Below are 19,203 nucleotides of genomic sequence, written 5' to 3' on the forward strand. Positions count from 1 at the left end.
TACAAAACTAGAAGAAAATAACTTTAATGTTTTAAAATGAAGATTTGACCACCCTTAATCATTAAGAGGCCCTCCTTGAGATTTGAAGAAGCCACACCATCCTTGATAAGCAGTTGCAATCTCACTAATCCACTCCAAAAAAAACATATCAAACAATGGAATAACCTATAAGAAATATAGACTTCATCATTAAAATACCGATAAAAAAGCATCTTCAAATTATTTTGTCCAAATGAGGACCTATGCACAAGAAAAAATATGGAAGATAAGATATTCAGAGAGCAGTTGATCAACCACTGGTTCAGTAGCAACATGCATGCATCAAAAATAACTCGACATCATAAGTAGGCTTAGGTATGAAACCCATCACCTCTTCCCCTATGCACATATTGGTTAAAAATGTTTTTAAGCGATGATAGAGTTTTTATGGGATGGAGGTGGCCAGTAAACTTGGAAACCTTCGAATAATAAAAGTGTAGGCTACTCAGCCACCCATGCAATGTGGAAATGTTAGAGTGGAGAGGGTGATAATTATGAGGAGTGTGGACAATGGCTAAAAAAGGAAATATGTGTATAGGTGAGATCATCAAGCAGGTCGAGCCCACTATGACAAAAAGGAATAAAAGGACGAGACTCAACTTTAGTTGTAGCAATGCTCATTCCCAAAACAATTAGAGAGGTTCATTAAGGAAATGAAGGTTGAGCTAGAAATAACTATTACCAGAAGTTACCTAGGGTGCTATAAAGGAGCTAAAAAGTTGATTTGTTGTTTCTACAAGATTAGGCATAATTTCTATATGAATACCAAATTTGTTACAAGATTGCAAAGGAGGTGCTACAAGATAGGGATGAGAGGAGGTGAAAAAGTGTCCAAACCAAGGAGAACCTTCCTCCAAACTCCCAAAAACATAAATAAATCATCCCAAGAGGGGTAAGTGGAAAATTTTCTCCTCATTTTCCATGTAATTGTTGAGTGAATTCTCCCTGCTACAGGCATCCTATTGCAGACCCCTATAGAGTTAAATTTCTTTGGAAATATTGTTTTCTTACCTAAGAAAGGAAAAGTGGGAGAAAAAAAGTTTTCTTGAAGCAAGGGATATAATTATTCTCTCTCTCTGAATAAAAGGAGGCATCAACCTCCCTATCCTACCTTGACACCCTAAACTACTTAGGGGAAAATCATTCAAAAAATTCTCTTTGGAATAACTTAAGAAGTCACTAGCAAGATCTGTGGGGGAAGGTTTCAATCGAAGAGAGCCTACACACACCAATAGAATCCATAAGGATCCTCCTTTTAGAGAAATTTTCCTAAGACACTAGTGGATGGGCTTATTTTAAAAATTGAAGGGGTATGATGATGAGGTAACCCATGAATTTTCCATGGCCCTCCATTCTCATGGAGACGACAACGACACCACTATTGTTAGAGGACTTTCCATTCACTTGAATGCAAAGATCATCAGTAGACTTACGACCATACCCATAATAGTTTGATGGGGCAAGAAACATAGGATAATAGCCATCACATCCAAGGAAAACTTCTTCCTCCCTGAAGAGAAGTTTGTTGATGACAAAAATGGAGTAAGAAGGGAAATCCTCCACTAAACTTGGGATGAAATGCTCTATAGCATACTTATGTGAATATCCTATGAATGGAGGTTGAGTGTTGTGTATTCCTATCAATTTGGGCTACTATATGAGCTGAGGTTCCAGGCAAAGTTACCAATTCCAAGCAATCTCAATGTTCCACTTTCCCTCCTTTAGTCCACAATCAAAATGAGTCAGAGAGTGAGGGAAGTGAAGCATAGTTGGGATAGGGTCCCCTAGAGTAAATTTTGTAAATAGTTTTGTTATTATGGTAAATTCTCTACATTTTGAAAAGAAAAGCTCGAAGGTCGTTAAGAGTCAAAGGAGATTTAGGAAGGTCAAAGACCCTTAGTTTGTTAGAAGTTAAGATGTTTTATGATCCACCCATGGTTCATTGACCATGGTATTGTAAAAGAGAAAGATATAAAAGATTCATAGAAGGTCATAGAGAGGTAAGGGAAGATAGAGAGTAACACAGATAGGAAATTTTTTATTTTGTATTGCATACTCTATACTTAGGTGAAGGGGAAGGCTCCTACGGTTGTGTGCATGGAGACCTTGGTAAGTCCGCAGCTGAGTGTGTGGGCCCTTGCAGCTATGTGCACAGGGTAAAAATAATCTATAATAGAATATATGAACATAATAAATACCTTTTTAGAGAAATATCTATGCATTGCATGTTATCTTTACTTCTGCATTTACTATGTATTCGCTCTGTTTACTGTATCTTTTATAAGAAGAACCTAATAGATGCACGAAACTAGTAGATCTTCTAAGTTACATGATGTGATCAATGTTTAGAACTATTAGCGCAGACTTCGAATCTAATATTTGTAAGTTACTATAATTTCTTTGTTTCAAGTGTTATGGTTCGCAAAGGTTAGAGTATAGCCCTGGAAGTAACAGGAATACATCCCATAGACCTCTGAATGTAGAAACTTGGTTCTGTCATCCTCCAGTTTTGCCTAGAGTTAGATTGTAGCCTACACTATGTAGGTTTTTTTTGAAAGGGCCAGTGGTGTAGGGTTTTGTTGGTTAGTGTAGCTAACTTTGAACTTGGATGCAAGCCCCCTTAAGCCAACAAATGGTTTCATTTTCAAGACCGAGATCTATCTGAGGATTATGTGATGACTAATAAGTGGATACCAACTAAGAAAGAGATCGAGAAGTAGATAGATCGGATGCCCAACGATTTTGTAGCCTAGGAAAACAGGAATCTGTGCCTATCAAAGGAAGAGTGGTTGAACAGATACTTGTATAGGGAAGTACACATAATTCTCTTATGCTCTTTTCAGTGTGAAGTATATGAATGGTTATCTAAATTGGTGTACATTCAAGGTATGTGGAAGTTGGATAACCCTATTGTGTGAACTCTAGAATTGGTGAGGTGCCTGGAAGCTTCAGAAAACAAGGTTGTGAGGGCCATCGATTATTGTATCTGTTAGCTTTGCTACATACTTTGACATTTTGAGGGTCAAATACAAGCCTGGTTGTGTTGATTATGCTTAAAGAGGACTCGCACCAGTCATCTTCCTCCTTCTCCTTCATGCCGCTTACACTCGCATAACCACCGCTACCTCCGTTTTACCTCTAAAACCCTGTATAAACCCATGCTCCCCCAGGCCCCTGAGCGTGGAGCTTAAACCATCATATAACTGTGTTCACATGATCGCATGCCTTCACAAGCTCTTTCCCTGTCACATCTGACAAAAACCCGCATGATTAACCCCCCGTCGTCCGATCATCTCTGCCGCGATCGGACGACATTCGCTATCCCCGCTCCCGCGAACCAACGGCATGTTAACTCACAATGAAAAGTGTTTTCGCCCACTCCCCATCGCCACACGTCACACGTCGAATGGGATCACGTGCCATTGTACCTTTACTGCCCAACTGTCAACGGTGGTGGCGGCAATACCATTTACCACCCATCCTCTGTCCCCACCCGTTAACTCCCCCGTGTCTCCTCCATTTGATAGCCATTGGATATTCCCACCCGAGATCTGATGGCTCACAATCATCTTGTTCCCGATACCTCCTACCAAATGATATCCACCATTTATCTGTTGGATCTGATGGCTGCTTTTCTCCTTCCATCCTTCTTGTACATCCGATGTGCACTCCCCTCGCCCTGATCTTTCTGTGTGCTCGAAGAACGAAGATGACCATCTACCTGTACTTGATGCATTTCTTCCTCAACCACTGCATTCAACAGACTGTATACCTGAGAAGGAAAAAGACAAACCTCGATCAGGTAAATGCACTTAATAGGTATGGGATTTCATCCTATACAACACTCCACCTACCCGAGAGGACAGCAGAGCACAAGAAAGGATCAGATTCATCCACTACAGCAAGCAATTGCATTTAGAAGTTCTACCAGGTAGTTAAAGTGGTTGGCGGTCAATTATGGCCCCTCCATACTTAGAATGGCCGAGTTCCTTTATAATGAAACTCTATAAATACCCAGAAACAAGATGTAATTAGGGTTGATGGTTGTTGTTTTGGTGTAAGGTTCAACTTCTGGAGACTGTAACTACTTTCATACTTGCAGTGTCTTGTCCTCATTTTCAGCTAATACAAGATTCTTTTGTCGTTAATTGCTCAGTTTCCATTTCTATTCTGTTCTAGGTTGTGCCTGATATGCAGTTTTCCTGAACTCTTGATGTTTAGCACTAGAGGAGCTGTCATCCTACCTTTGTGGTTAAATATTGCATGTATTAGTGAATGTGTTGATCAGGTTTCTTTTCACTTAGTGACAAAGAGTTGTCATCCTGTCTGCACACTAGGGAATTATATTTGCAAATCTCTTTACTAGTTGCAGCCGGCCATCACAAGGTCTTGTGCATCTGCTGGTGTGGTCAATATTCTCCATATTCACCCAATCTCTGAACTATGAGTAATTGGTGGTCTAAATCCTTTTATTCTAGGGGTGTTCACACATGTCTGGAGTCAAGAAAAGTAGAAGTGGTTATTTGGCTTGAACAAGCATCATCTCTTCCATTCATCCATTTCCAACATAAATTTGAGTTTGTAATGTTTTCGAGAATCTCTGAGCTACAACCTAAGAGAGTTTCTTGGGGTGATAACATTAATTGGCGTTGTTGCCGAGGAGAGGAGATTGAAGCTCAGCTTCCCTGGGAGAATGACACGGATCCAGCTTTGATGATAGACAAAGTCTGGATACATTTCTGGTTGTAATCATCTATCTGGCGACTCTGCTGGAGAACCAACCTATTGGAAACTCCACATTACGGTTCTGGCTCAGTTTGTGATGCATACCCATAGAAATCCTCAGAAATCACCAACTGACCGAGTGCCTGACCCTGAGAAGATTGCTAAGTGAGGGAAAACATCACAGAAAGGAGCATCAGGATCAGGTAAGCCTAAGAAAACTTATGCATGTCTGAAAGAGAAGGTTATAGCTGAAGATATACAGTTTGAAGATTTAGAGCCTACCATTGTTAGTAAATAAATACCTTCAAAGATTCATAAAGCTCCTTGTTTAGTCAGTTCCCCTTTGGATCTTAGTCCAAAGAAAGCCTCCCATATAGCCCATCATATTCCTTTGTGTTTGTCATCTATTTCATTACTTGCTACCATTCCATCTGCCAGTATCCTTCCACCTAGCCCAGTCATGGTAGGCCAACAAGCTCCCACAAAGATGGAAAGAATCATAACTGCTGAGTATGTACCGCTAGTCTTGCCTGTTCCTTTGAATGCCATGCCTGTGAGAGAATATCAGAAATATATGCCCAAATTCACTGGTACAGAGGGAGTAACAGCTTGAGTCTTTTTATAGTTATGCTGATAACCTAGATATCAGTGACGATGATGTGTGGATGAGAGTGTTTGTCTAGAGCCTTGATGGAGAGGCTAGAAAGTGGTTTAGAAAATTGCCCCATAGGTCCATAGTAGACATTGAAGCATTAGATGATGCATTTTTGAAGTAATGGGGGGATCAAGAAGATCTGCTCTATTACCATATAGAGTTTGGAAATCTAAAGAGGGAGAATGGGGAATCATTGCCTGATTTTAATAAAAGATTTAACCGTATGTACAGTGAGATACCAGCTGAAGTAAAGTCTACCACCACCTCTACCAAGCTCACTTATGCTAATGCTTTTGACTCTGACTTCTGCCTACTTTTGAGAGAAAGAAGATGTGCCACTCTAGTTGATATGTAAGATGTAGAACTAGAGGTGGAATCAAATATTATGGCTGCAGAAAAGCTCAAAATTCATGCTGAAAAAAGGAGGCAAAGAGGTGAGACTTCTTCTTCCTCTGCTTCATCCTCAAAACCCAAATTAGATAAGATGACTAAGATGATAGAGTCATTGGCTGTTGAGATATCTAAGTTGAAGATTGAGAAAAGCTCTGGAAAGACAAGGCTTCCAAACACATTTGCTCCAAGAAATCCAAATCCATTTAGAAGAGAAAATGAATAATTACAAATCATTCAAAGGGGTAAAGATGAAAATGAAGAGCATAAGGTTAAGGCTCCTTTCCATAATGTAGTCATGGAGGAAGAGCAGTTCAAAGACGAGGATGAAATTCATTGCATGGAAGATAAAGGCAGCGCTGCCTTTTTGACATTGGCTGCCTATGAAAAATCATTGCTGTAGGACTAATACAGTCGAGAGTGGGACAAAGAGGCTGTTCTACATATTGATGAATGACAGAGATACAATTTGAGGTCAAAAGAAAATAATGTCAAGGAGAATCCTGCACAAAAAGCTGCTATCCCAATAGAGTCACAGAATACTAGACAGAAGAGACCAGCAGTTGACCCAATCATCCTTAAAGCACCAACTCAAGAGGTAAGAGGTCCTGATAAGTCACCTTCTCCTTTTAACTTTGAATCAGAAGTCCAGAAGTTAAAAATATATGTGCCTCTGTTAGAACTAGCAAAGAGTGAAGTTTTTAGAAAGCCTATCCTTGAGGCTCTTGAGCTGAAAGCCACACAAACCTCCACCGACTGTGTCAATTTGCAAGATGATAAACCCGCAGTTGTGCTTAGCCCAATATTGAACTTGCTGATGATAATTCCCCATCATTTTATGTCTCTTTGACCATTCATGAAAAAATCCTCCACACTTTCTTGCTAGACACAGGGGCCAGCCACAATTTGATGCCTAAAGCTGTCATGGAAGAGTTAGGCCTTGATATCACTAGACCTTATCATGACTTATTCTCATTTGATTCAAGGAAGGTAAAATTCCTAGGATTAATCAAAGACCTGGTCATCACCCTCACTCAGTTGCCCATGAAGAGCATGATTATGGATATTGTGGTAGCAGATGTCCCTCCCAAGTTCGGTATGCTGTTGTCCATAGGGTGGATTAAGAGACTGGGTGGGACATTATAGAATGACTTATCTTATGCCACTATCCTAGTGTTTGGAGGGGAAAGCAGAAGATTGTATAGAGAAGCACAGCTGGCCTACATCATCAGTAATGAGAGGAATCCTTCTAATCATCCCATATATGTTGTGGACACTGACTTTGGAGCTTGTATTCTCCAAATTGAAGAATCCTAGAAGGCCTCAATGTAGATAAAGAAACCAATAAATCAGACCGAGGGAGAGCAAGCAAGTCAAGATTGGGAAATGTTCTTTGATGGAGCATGTTCTAGGGAGACTGCAGGAGCAGGGGTGGTGCTGATATCTCCAAAACAAGAAAGCACACATCTGTCTTTTAAGCTGGCCTTTCAAGTTACCAACAATATGGTAGAGTATGAGGCTCTGATATTGGGTCTTAGTGCAGCTAAAGACAGAGGAATCAGGAGCATAAAGGTGTTTGGAGATGTTGATCTTATCATTCAGCAAGTAAATAAAACATTTCAAGCAGAGCACCCAAGACTGAAAGCATACAGAGATGAGGTATGGAGACTTAAAGATTCTTTTGATAAATTTTGTATCTCATATATCCCTAGAGTAAAAAATCAGCTTGTCGATTCCCTTGTTGTGTCTGCTAGAATGTTTATCCCTCCCATGCCTCCCAGACTATTTTATGAAGTTAAAATTAAATACAGACCATCCTTGCCTGATAATGTCCAGCATTCAAAAGTCTTTGAAGATGATGATGAAGTGAATAGGTTTTTGCAAGTCATTGATGAATGTTCTAAAATGAAAATTGACCAAGAAAATGAATGCTTGGAAGAAAATCCCTAGTCCCAGCTTAGAAACAGAGTTAGTAGGGATAGCATTGTCCTACTGCCCAGCAATCATATACCTAAGGGTTTGGTTCCATTAGAAAAGTTGTTTGACCAAAATGACATGCCTTATAAGGCTGCCCAAAAAGAAGACCAATCTGCAGTCTATAAGCATAATATAGGGAGTCCAGATCAGCCCAGATACGTAAACCTGTCCACTCATCTATCCGCTACCCAGAGTGCTAAATACTGTAATTTAATGAAGCAATTTGTTGATGTCTTTGCCTGGGAATATAGTGACCTAAAAACATATGACAAAAAGATCATCCAACATAAAATTCCTTTAGAAAAAGACACCATCCCTTTCAAACAGAAGCTGAGACCAATAAATCCTTTGCTCCTCCCTCTGATTGAAAAAGAAATCAAGAAATTATTGGCTGCCAAAATCATAGTCCCTCTCAGATACTCAAAATGAGTGGCTAATTTGGTAGTGGTAAGTAAAAAAAGTGGAGAAATCGGGCTTTGCGTTGATTTCAGAAACTTGAACAAATGCTCTAAAAAAGACAACTATCCTCTACCCAAGATGGAGCATTTGCTGCAGAAGGTCTCAGGGGCCAAAGTGATGTCTTTCCTGGACGGATTTTCAGGGTACAATCAGGTTGTTGTACATCCAGATGACCAAGAGAACACTGTATTCACCACTCCTTGGGGAACTTTTATGTATTCCAAGATGCCTTTTGGGTTGATGAATGTTGGAGCCACATTTCAGAGAGCTATGGATATACATTTGTGGGAGAGAAGGATAAGTTCGTCCTTATCTACCTAAATGATATAACAGTGTACTCCAGCAGCCACCAAGACCATTTGGAGCATTTGAATAAAGCGTTCCTGAAGTGCAGAAGGTTTGAGATTTCAGTCAACCATAAAAAGTCACAGTTTGCTTTAGAAGAGGGAAAGCTATTAGGACATGTTGTCTCTGCCACAGGTGTCAGAATTGACCCAGAAAGAGTAAGAGCAATACAGACTTTGTCTATCCTGAGATCAAAGAATGACATCTAGTCCTTTCTGGGCAAAATAAATTTTGTCAGGAGGTTTATCCCAAATTTTCCAGAGCTGGTAAATCACATTACCTCCATGGTGAGAAAGGGGTCAGAGATCAAATGGACTGATACAGTAAGAAGATCCTTTGAGTCCATTAAGAAAGCTATTATGGAATCTCCCACTTTAAGAAGTCCAGATTACAGCAAGGAGTTCCATATATTTTCATTTGCCTCTGAAGACACCCTTGCAGTAGTTTTATTACAGGTAGATGAAGAAGGCTCAGAGCATCTAGTGGCCTTTTTCAGCAAAACATTAAGGGATGTTGAGCTGAACTATGATATCATCAAAAAACATGCATATGCTCTTATCAAGTCTTTAAATGCCTTCAAAATTTACATTCTGCATTCCAAGATAATTGCATATGTACCCTCTGCTTCAATAAAAGATGTTCTAACGTGGCCTGATGTTGATGGAAGAAGGGATAAATGGATTGCAAAGCTTACTGAATTTAACATAGAACTGAAGCCCACTAAGCTTATCAGAGGTCAAGGCCTTGCCAGACTGATGGCCGAGAAAAATTGCAGAATGTTGGACATAAATCTCATGAGCACAATTTCATAGAATGGTCAGGCAGAAGAAGAAGCAGCTGAACCAGGGAAAAGACAGTCATTAGTAGAAAATCTAGCTTCTTGCGACTAGTACTCTGCAATAGCTCAATTCTTGTTGAAGCTAGAAGTTCCTACAGGTCTTAGTTCAAGCCAAACCAGAACTGTTAAGCTTAGGGCAGCCAAATATTGCATTCATGGAAATCTACTCTGCTGGAGGGACCCCTCTGGAATTCTTTTGAGGTGTTTAGACAAAGAACAATCCATAGAAGTGATGCAGCAGTTCCATTCCAGCATATGTGGAGGACACCATTTTTGGAAAACTATAACCCACAAAATCCTTAGAGCTGGGTATTATTGGCTCACCTTGTTTGCTTATGTCTTTTCATTTGTTAAATCTTGTGACATCTGCCAAATATTTGAAGGGAAACAGCAATTGAAGTCCCCGCCCTTAAAACCCATACATGCTAATGGACCTTTTCAGCAATGGGGCTTGGATTTCATTAGAGAAATCAATCCACATTCCAGTGGCCAGCATAGATGGATCTTAGTAGCCACTGATTACTTCACTAAGTGGGTTGAAGAAATCCCTTCCAGAAAGGCTGATCATCATGTGGTCATGAGGTTCTTGATAGAGAATATCTTCACCAGATTTGGCTGTCCACATAAATTGGTCACAGACAACGCAACAGACTTTAGGGCAAAATAATTGGTGGACATGTGTGACTCAATGGGTCTAGCAGAATCTTCCAACAAAAGCTTGATAAGTATAATTAAAAAGTTGTTGGAAGACAATAAGAAAAACTGGGATTCTAAACTCAAGTATGCACTGTGGGCTGACAGAGTAACCACCAAGAGATCCACAGGGAATTCTCCTTTCAAGCTTGTATATGGCACCGAGGCTGTATTCCCAATTCAATTAACCCTCCTTGTGGCAAAACTCCTACAAGAAGAGCAGGATGGGGAAGAATACATGGCAAAAAGGATCACTGATTTAGCAGATGTACATCAGATCAGAGAACAGCTGGTGGAGAAGTCTACAACATATCAAAAGAAAGTCAAGGAAACTTTTGATATAAGGACAAAAACAGATAATTTTCAGATTGGAGACTTGGTTCTTAAGTGTGATGCACTGAAAGAGAAGAAAGGCAACCATGGGAAGTTTGATGCTTTTTGGACAGGGCCTTTCATCATTTCTTAGATCCAAGGGAACAATACCTTCATACTGCAAAGTATGGGATGGGAGACAGTTTTTAATGGCCCAGTTAATGGGTGTTTTCTGAAAATTTATGTTATTTAAGGTCTTTTGGCCTTAAAATTGTAAATGTGTTGCTTTATTAGTTTAGTGTAGGCTCAGTTAGCCTCCATGCCCAATGCAACATTAGGAAATTTTGTTTATTTGGTTTGACAGGCAAGGCATTGGTCTGCAGTTCTTGAGACCTCACAGGGAGGATCTCATCCCCACAAGGAGCCAGTGTTAGCTTTTCTACATAATTTGACATTTTGAGAGTCAAATACAGGCCTGGCCATGTTGATTACGCTCAAACAGGACTCACACCAGTCATCTTCCTCCTTCTCCTTTGCACCACTTACACTCGCATAACCCCCGCTGCCTCCGTCTTACCTCTAAAACCCTGTATAAACCCATGCTCCCCCAAGCCCTCGAGTGCGGAGCTTAAACCATCATATAACTGTGTTCACATGACCATGCACCCTCATAAGCTCTTTCCCTATCACATCTGACGAAAACCCACGTGATCAACCCCCCGTTGTCTGATCATCTCCGCTGCGATTGGATGGCGTTTTCTATCGCCACTATCGCGAACCAACAACATGTTAACTTGTGATGAAAATTATTTTCACTCGCTCCCCATCGCCACACGTCACACGTTGAATGGGATTGTGCACCATTGTACCTTTACCGCCTGACTGTTAACGGTGGTGCGGGCAATACCATTTACCGCCCATCCTTCGTCCCTGCCCGTTAACTCCCGCACATCTCCTCCATTCGATAGCCATTGGATCTACCCACTCGAGATCCGACAGCTCACGATCATCTTGTTCCTGATACCTCCTTCCAAATGATCTCCACCATTTATCGGCTGGATCTGACAGCTGCTTTTCTCCCTCCATCCTGCTCATGCATCCGACGTGCACTCCCCTCGCCCTGATCTTTCTGTGCACCCGAAGAACGAAGATGACCATCTACCTGTACCTGATGCATTTCCTCCTCAACCACCGCATTCAACAGACTGTATACCTGAGAAGGAAGAGGACAAACCTCGATCAGGTAAATGCACTTAATAGGTATGGGATTTCATCCTATACAACACTCCACCCGCTCAAGAGGACAATAGAGCACAGGAAAGGATCAGATTCATCTGCTACAGCAAGCAATTGCATTCAGAAGTTCTACCAAGCAATTAAAGTGGTTTGTGGTCAATTATGGCCCCTCCATACTTAGAATGGTTGAGTGCCTTTGTAATGAAACTCTATAAATACCGGAAAACAAGATGTAATCAAGGTTGATGGTTGTTGTTTTGGTGTAAGGTTCAACTTCTGGGGATTGTAGCTACTTTGATACTTGCAGCGTCTCGTCTTCATTTTCAGCTAATAAAAGCTTCTTTTGCCTTTAATTGCTCACTTTCAATTTCTATTCTGTTCTAGGTTGTGCCTAATATGCAGTTTTCCTGAACTCTTGATGTTTAGCACTAGAGGAGCTGTCATCCTACCTCTGTGGTTAAATCTTGCATGTATCAGTGAATGTGTTGATCATGTTTCTTTTCACTTAGTTACAGAGAGCTGTCATCCTCTCTGTACACTAGGGAATTAGATTTGCAGACCTCTTTACTGGTTGCAGTCGGCCATCACAAGGTATTGTCCATCTGCTGGTGTGGTCAGTATTCTCCATATTCACCCAATCTCTGAACTGTGAGTAATTGGTGGTCTAAATCCTTGTAGTCTGGGGTTGTTCACGCATGTCTGGAGTAAAGCAAAGTAGAAGTGGTTATCTGGCTTGAACAAGCATCATCTCTTCCATTCCACCATTTCCAACATTAAGTTGAGTTTGTAATGTTCCCGAGAATCTCCAAGCTACAACCTAGGAGAGTTTCTTGGGGTGATAATAGTATCCACAAAATTTTGGGTGGATTCACTACTGAGTTTTCAATTGACACATCTATCAGCTATAGTGAAGTTGAATGCTGATTTTTCAAAGGACCAAGAGGTAAGTACCTAAAGTCCCTAAAAACTGGGATTGAAATGCAATTGTGTGAGAAAAGTGTTATGCCATTGAATTGATGTTTAGAAGAGACTTGACGAGAACTATGCGTAGTAGAAAGAAATTTAGAAGAGATCTAGATTCAGGTGCTGACTACAGTTTTCTTTTGGGAGCGTCTGATAGTGATGAATAGAGTAGTATTCTAAAAATGCCTCAAGGTTCACCGTAGACTGTAAATTAGGGTATCGCAGGAATACCACATCCATCCACTCCACCTCCACGATCACCTCTTTCTCACACACATACACCTAAACCTTGGCATCCATCTCCACCTCCACTATTCAATATGGTGAATGCTATGAAGATTCCCATATTCAAGTGTTTGTGGACAGAACACCTTGAACAATTTTGGTTTGTAGTAGATGCTATGTGGAAGTCACAACAAAAAATAGATGATGACCTCAAGAAAGCATAGTTGGTCACAACATTGCAAGATAGAGTGTTGAGCTAGTATATTAAGTATTGTTCGACTCATCTAATTGCAACGCTGAAGGATACAAAGGATGTGCTAAATAGTGAATTCAAGAAGCCTAAGTCACAAGCCTAGCTGGTAACATAAGTCAAAGAGATTAAGCAGAAGGTAAATGAGTCTACATGGGATTTCGATTAGAGGTTGAAATGTTTGCTACAGCAGGCTAATATGCAGATCACATATGACCCACACAAGGACTAGTATATTACTTCTCTATTATCCCATTTGAGATTGCCACTCTCACAGCAAAAAATTGGGATGCAAGTTAACGCACTAGAGATTGCTATGAAATTGGAAGCCTCACCTATTCAGGATATGAATCTGGGAGTGTAACAGATTCAATCGCAGTTGGCTAACCTACTTATGGAGTTGCAGAGCCTCAAGAAGGGAAAAGAAGTCTAGAATGAGGTCTGTGTTGAATTATGGTGTTTAAAATGTAAAGGCCATGGTCATGATAAGGATCATTGCCTGGTGTACCAAAATTATCTAGCTCGGTGGGGTCCTATCCCCCTAAAGCCAGAAAATACCACTAGGCCAAGTATAGGTGTGGTACCATGGTGCACTATTTGTCAGATTATAGGAAAACATATGATGGGAAATTTTCATTTTCTACAGAAGTTTTGTCAAGACTCCCCATCAGTTGTTTTTTAATTTATGTAATTATGTGGGCCATGACGAGCGCAATTGCAAAAGTTATGAATTGATGATGGACATAACAACAACATATATAGTACAGATGGAGGCATGTCCTCAGTAGGATCAAGGCACAACTGTAGCATGCAAAGGATTCCAAGGATGAGGAGGAGGAGCTGGAAGAGGTCATGGCCAGATCATTTGTTACAATTGTGGAGAACTAGGTCACTTCACGTGAGATTGTTAGAATCCAACACACCCCTCATGTCAATATTGTTGATAGTTTGATCATGTCATAGAAGATTGTCCTGTGATCATCACAAATATGCAAGAAAAGAAGACCCATACTCAACAATGTTATAGACATTTTTGTGCCTAACAGCATGGAGCATGAAATGTCAATAATCTGAGGGATCCAAAGTCCCTAAACATGTTGTTCTTACCCTTAGAGGAACAAGGTCTGCAAACCACAGCACTGAAAATCAGTTCTCCACCTGAAAACACTCAAAAACAGGCTATTTCTGGATCATGTCAGCTGCTCCACTGAGCATCTGCGCTGAATGTCAACTGATCCTCCTTGTACCTGCGCTGAAGGTCAAAACTAATGAAGGCTACCTGCGCTGGGTGAGATTGGCCAAGTGGCACAGTCATTCTGCAAGGTGTCAACTGCCCAGGAAGCTTCCAAACTGACACTTGGTTCAATGAATTCGCCCCATGATGAGTAAGAGGGTCTTGATCTCCAAGTGGAAGCAAGATTCTCCAAGTGGACTCAAGAACTGAAGATTAACTAAAGTGGGAGAGGACACTAGTCAGCTTTATGCCAACCTCAAGCTGACTCATCCTTTCTCCAAATCTCCTATATATAGAGCTCTCTCATGAGGTCTAGGGAGGCTGGAATTTTGTGCAAGTAAGGAAGTGTTGTTGGTTTGTGTATAGAGCTATTGGGTGTTTTGCTTGAAGGAGGTGAAGAGGAGATTTCTTTCAGCTGGGAGGTGTTGCTAGATTGGGCCCATTGTGGTTGTAACTCTCTTAGAATTTTACTTCTATTATCAATAAAGTATTTGAGGTTCTTCTATATGCATGTGTCTTTATGATGAATAGATGCTTGTATATTTGATTTATGCTAATCCTATAATCGATTATCGATGTATGCTTCTTGTAGTTTCCTCTTCTTGTGCTTTTACATGATCTATGTGTAGCTGGGCCGGTGAAAGGGCAAGGAGCTAGGAGCAAGCAGCAAGGAGTGAAGACTGGATCGACTATTAGCGCAAGATAACGGTTAGCAGATCATCCTTTTCTTCCCTCTCTCATCTCATAAAGAAGAAACTTTGAATAGCTTTGCATTCAGTTGTTGCTGAAGTAATATCACCTTCAGAGTGGGATAGAGGCATTCTGCATTAGATACTTTTCCCCCCAACAAATTGGCGACTCCGCTGGGGAGCGTATCTTGTTGGTTGTTTGTGGTTTTTGCTATTCATTTCATAAACAAAGGGAGTACCGAATCGAACTGTGTTTGAGTCCATTAAACACAAAGTAGAGGGCAGCTACTCTAGCTCAGTTTCTGGGCAAGTTTATGATTTGAAGAGCTGATCCACAAGGACTCTAATAAGCTCTTAGTGATAGCTTTTCATCCTCCTTTACATTCCTTAGTGTGTCCTTGACTGATAGCTTCTGATTTGAGCAAAAACTGTGAATTTTTTAGCAATCTGTGACCCGGAAACCAAAACAGACGAAAGTCTCGTTCTTCATTGCAAACTGTACAAAGGCAGTCTGCATTTCAGCGCAGTTCCCGAAGGGGCTACCTACGCTGAAGGTCAAACAGGCAGTGTTACACCTACGCTGGACCAGTCTTGGCTTGAGTTACTGAGGTTTCCTACTGTGTCTTGCCTTGTTTTCACTATTGTTTTTGCTGTTTGTTGCCAGTCAGTAGGCCTATCTGAAATCATCTTCCTTTGTCATTATTCCGCCTCAGTTGTATAAAGATACTGTATTTGTTCTTTTGTATTTCTTGTGTCATTTACAGTTTCCCATAACGAAAGTGAACCAGTCTTGCATTGACCTCTTAGATCTAGACCTGTGATTAAGTGTCGTTTTGATCTTAAGAGTTAGTTTATTTGTTGTTCATAGCTGATTGAGTTTGTCGCTTTCGTTATATGGTTTGAATTGATATATTTCTAAGTGTCGAAACAAGTGAATCGTAAGGTATCTTTTGATTTTGGACAAACTTGTTTGCTTTCGCTTGAAATTGAATTCGAAATTATACAACAGCTTTCTTTTTGTATTTCATCGAACATTAAGGAAGAGAAAAGAAATACTTGCATCTTTGCATTTTGCATTAAGTTTGTATGTTGATTTAGGGAAAAAGTGCATTAGCGAGTGCTCTTTGATCTGTGTGAAAAGGATTTCATCTCTCTTTTCCCTTAGTAGTTAAGATTTTCATAAGTCGAAAAGATTTGAAAAGCTTGCTTCTCATCTTAGACTGCATTTAGGAATTTGTATCAATACATCTCGTGGTGAACCTTGAAAGGCAAACTTTAAAAAGATCAACTTAAAATATATTGAATGAACCTAACAATGCTTTGAAACATAATGCAAACATCTAGAGGTCTAAGCTAGAGACGTGTTCCGGCGTCGTTAAACATAGTGATTGTCGATCTCGACGAAGGTGGGTGATTCCTCCTGAGAGTCGGTGGCACTAATACGGACTTGTGCTCCCACATACCGTCGCGTATATATTGGGAGACCCCTATAGGATCAAAGCCTTTATCCATAGGAAACCGTGTCGGCTGCCCTACTGATCGCAATGCAGTGAACACAGCATTCACGAAGATCGACCACTCGTACCGTAAAACGTATTCTGTGGTTTTGCGAAAGGTTTGGCACACCCTCTGCCTAGATCTCCAGAGCAGTTTCTTTTGGCCTTTTTCAAACTCTATAACTGAAAAAGTCCAACCGAGCATTTGTCACTTCGGGCTCGTTAATACATCGAAGGAGACTAGAGTCATCTTTAGCTTTTTCTCGACTCTTAAAAAGTGAAAAAGCAAGTTGTGTCTAAAAGCGTCTAATAAAATTCATTCAATTCGGAAACACAAATTTCCCCTTTTCATATTTTGGTTGATCGAGTAATCCGCAATCGTGGAAGAAAGTCAATTGAAAATCTGTCGTTCGCGGAGGCTTGCGAGTCAACCGTCTTTGTCCCCGGAATCGAAAACAGTACGGGCAAAGCGAACTCGTTTAACCGGTTCAAAATCTCCTTTGAAAGTTAGAACAAGTGTTCCTACTACATCCGAGGTTCCGGTTACTCCTAACATTTCTGGAAACCCTGCCTCTATAGAAGAAGTTCAACAGCCACAGAAGGACAGTAATACTGATCCTAGTCTGGGGGCAAACACTTGTGTAACTGAACCAGTTCCATCTGTAACCGGTCCAGAGAGTTTTGCTCCTCAAACAACTGTCGCTGTCGAAGCAACCACTTCTTCGGCACCAGAAATATTTTACGGACCTGACGGTCTTCCTCTTCCACCGGGTTTGATTGCGATAGAGGAAATTGCAGAGGATCCGCAAGCAAGTACTCCAACTCATTTTGGAGTCGGGGTCACTCTATTTCCTTCATCAGAAGTTAATCCACCACAAGTGGAAGTTCCTGTAGAATCGCTAGGCAATCTATTGGATAGACTTAAAATGTCTGAACAACCGTCATCATCTAGGACTGTGTCAAACGACACAGCGACAGCAGAAGCTCCTGCCGTCACTCCGACGATGTTTGCCGGCATACCAGCTGTCCCAACTAGTTCTCAACAGCTAGAAGGAGTCCACCAAGGGACTATTTCGACAGTGTGGTCTGTTCCAGTTTGTTCATCCGGAGTAATACCCGGCAACTCTTATGTTGAGACTCAACAGATTGATCCTCATGGAGGTCAATCTGGGCCATCAATCCCTTTTAATTCCGGATTGCTACCGTATGGGGGGCAATATGCCCTTTCATTACCCCCTCCAGGAGGGTATCCATACGTGAGTTCACAACAATGTTCAGGTTATACTGGAATTGCATCAAGTAGTTGGGTACCTATGCTACCTCAACAACCAAGGATTGTATATTCTATGCAACAGTGTGTACCTGTGACGAACATCCCAACCACACCAGCTATTGTAACCGTGTCGCAAGTTCAAGCGATACCTGTTACATGTCAACCTCAGATTTCTCAGGTTGTAATGCAACAGTCGCTTGACCATGGGTCACAACCACAATCGCCAACTGGCGGGTCGACACAAGTACAAACAGGTACAATTACCCCACACCTTGGTCCAATGGTTAGCATGGCGCAACAGAACATGGCGTCACAACCATGGCTTGTACAATACCAACAACCGCAGTTCCAGCAAGTATACCAAGGTTCTGAGCAGCAGATCTTTGCGAATAGTGGACAACCGTATATCCAAAACGGTCAAAACCAACCACTTTACAGTGGTCAAGTCCATCAACCGTATCAATCATACCAACATCAATTACATTATGCTGGTATGCAAAGACCCACTGCTCAAGCGATTCCATCGTACCTTGGTTACGCTTCGCCTAACCTGAATCAACAGTTACCACTCGTGGCGACTTTAGAGTTACCTGATTTACATCGGTTAACGAACGATCCGATTGCTTATGCCCCTTGGTGGCCAGCGATTCCTCATAAACTTCCATCTGACATTCCTAAATTCAATGGAAATCCAGGTGAAGACCCGTCGAATCACGTGATGACCTTTCATCTGTGGTGTTCGTCGAACACCCTTAACGATGATTCGATAAGACTTCGCCTTTTTCAGAGGACATTGACAGGTCCAGCGGCCAAATGGTATATTGAATTGCCAAGAGCCTCTTTCGACAATTTTAGTTCCCTAGCCACGACTTTTTTAAACCACTTTCAATTACCGATAAGGTATGAAACGGGAACAAAAATATTAACCAACTTCAAACAGACAACTGCTACCCATATATCTGATCATATACATGAGTGGCGTCGTCGTCGTAGGATGGTGAAAACATATGTTCCTGATCAGCTATTAGCTGAATGGTTTATAAATTCGTTACTTCCGGCTATTACGGAAGATGTGGCCAAGGGGGGAGTCGTGACGGAGGAGCAAGTTATTGCTCGTGCACAGTATTTGGACTTGGTGTATACCCAGTCCGGCACACTCTATGACAAAATACCTGACGCCCCTAGACCGGAATTTTCAATTCCTCCCCCTCCTAAATCAAATAGTGACTCTCATGCCGGTGATGGCGTGATTGGCACCGCAAACACGAAATCGATAAAGGCTTCCGCAAAGAAAGCCCGTAAGAATTCGGATCAAAATGCAAAAGCAGATATTCTTGCTTCGGAAGTAAATGCCGTTTCGGAAGATCAAGGCAAAGAAACTAATCAACCAGGAAGCAAGAAGAA

Source organism: Pinus tabuliformis, chromosome 6, assembly GCF_031772625.1.
Source record: "Pinus tabuliformis cultivar Carrire ecotype Pingquan chromosome 6, CPIR1, whole genome shotgun sequence".
NCBI classification, from domain to species: domain Eukaryota; kingdom Viridiplantae; phylum Streptophyta; class Pinopsida; order Pinales; family Pinaceae; genus Pinus; species Pinus tabuliformis.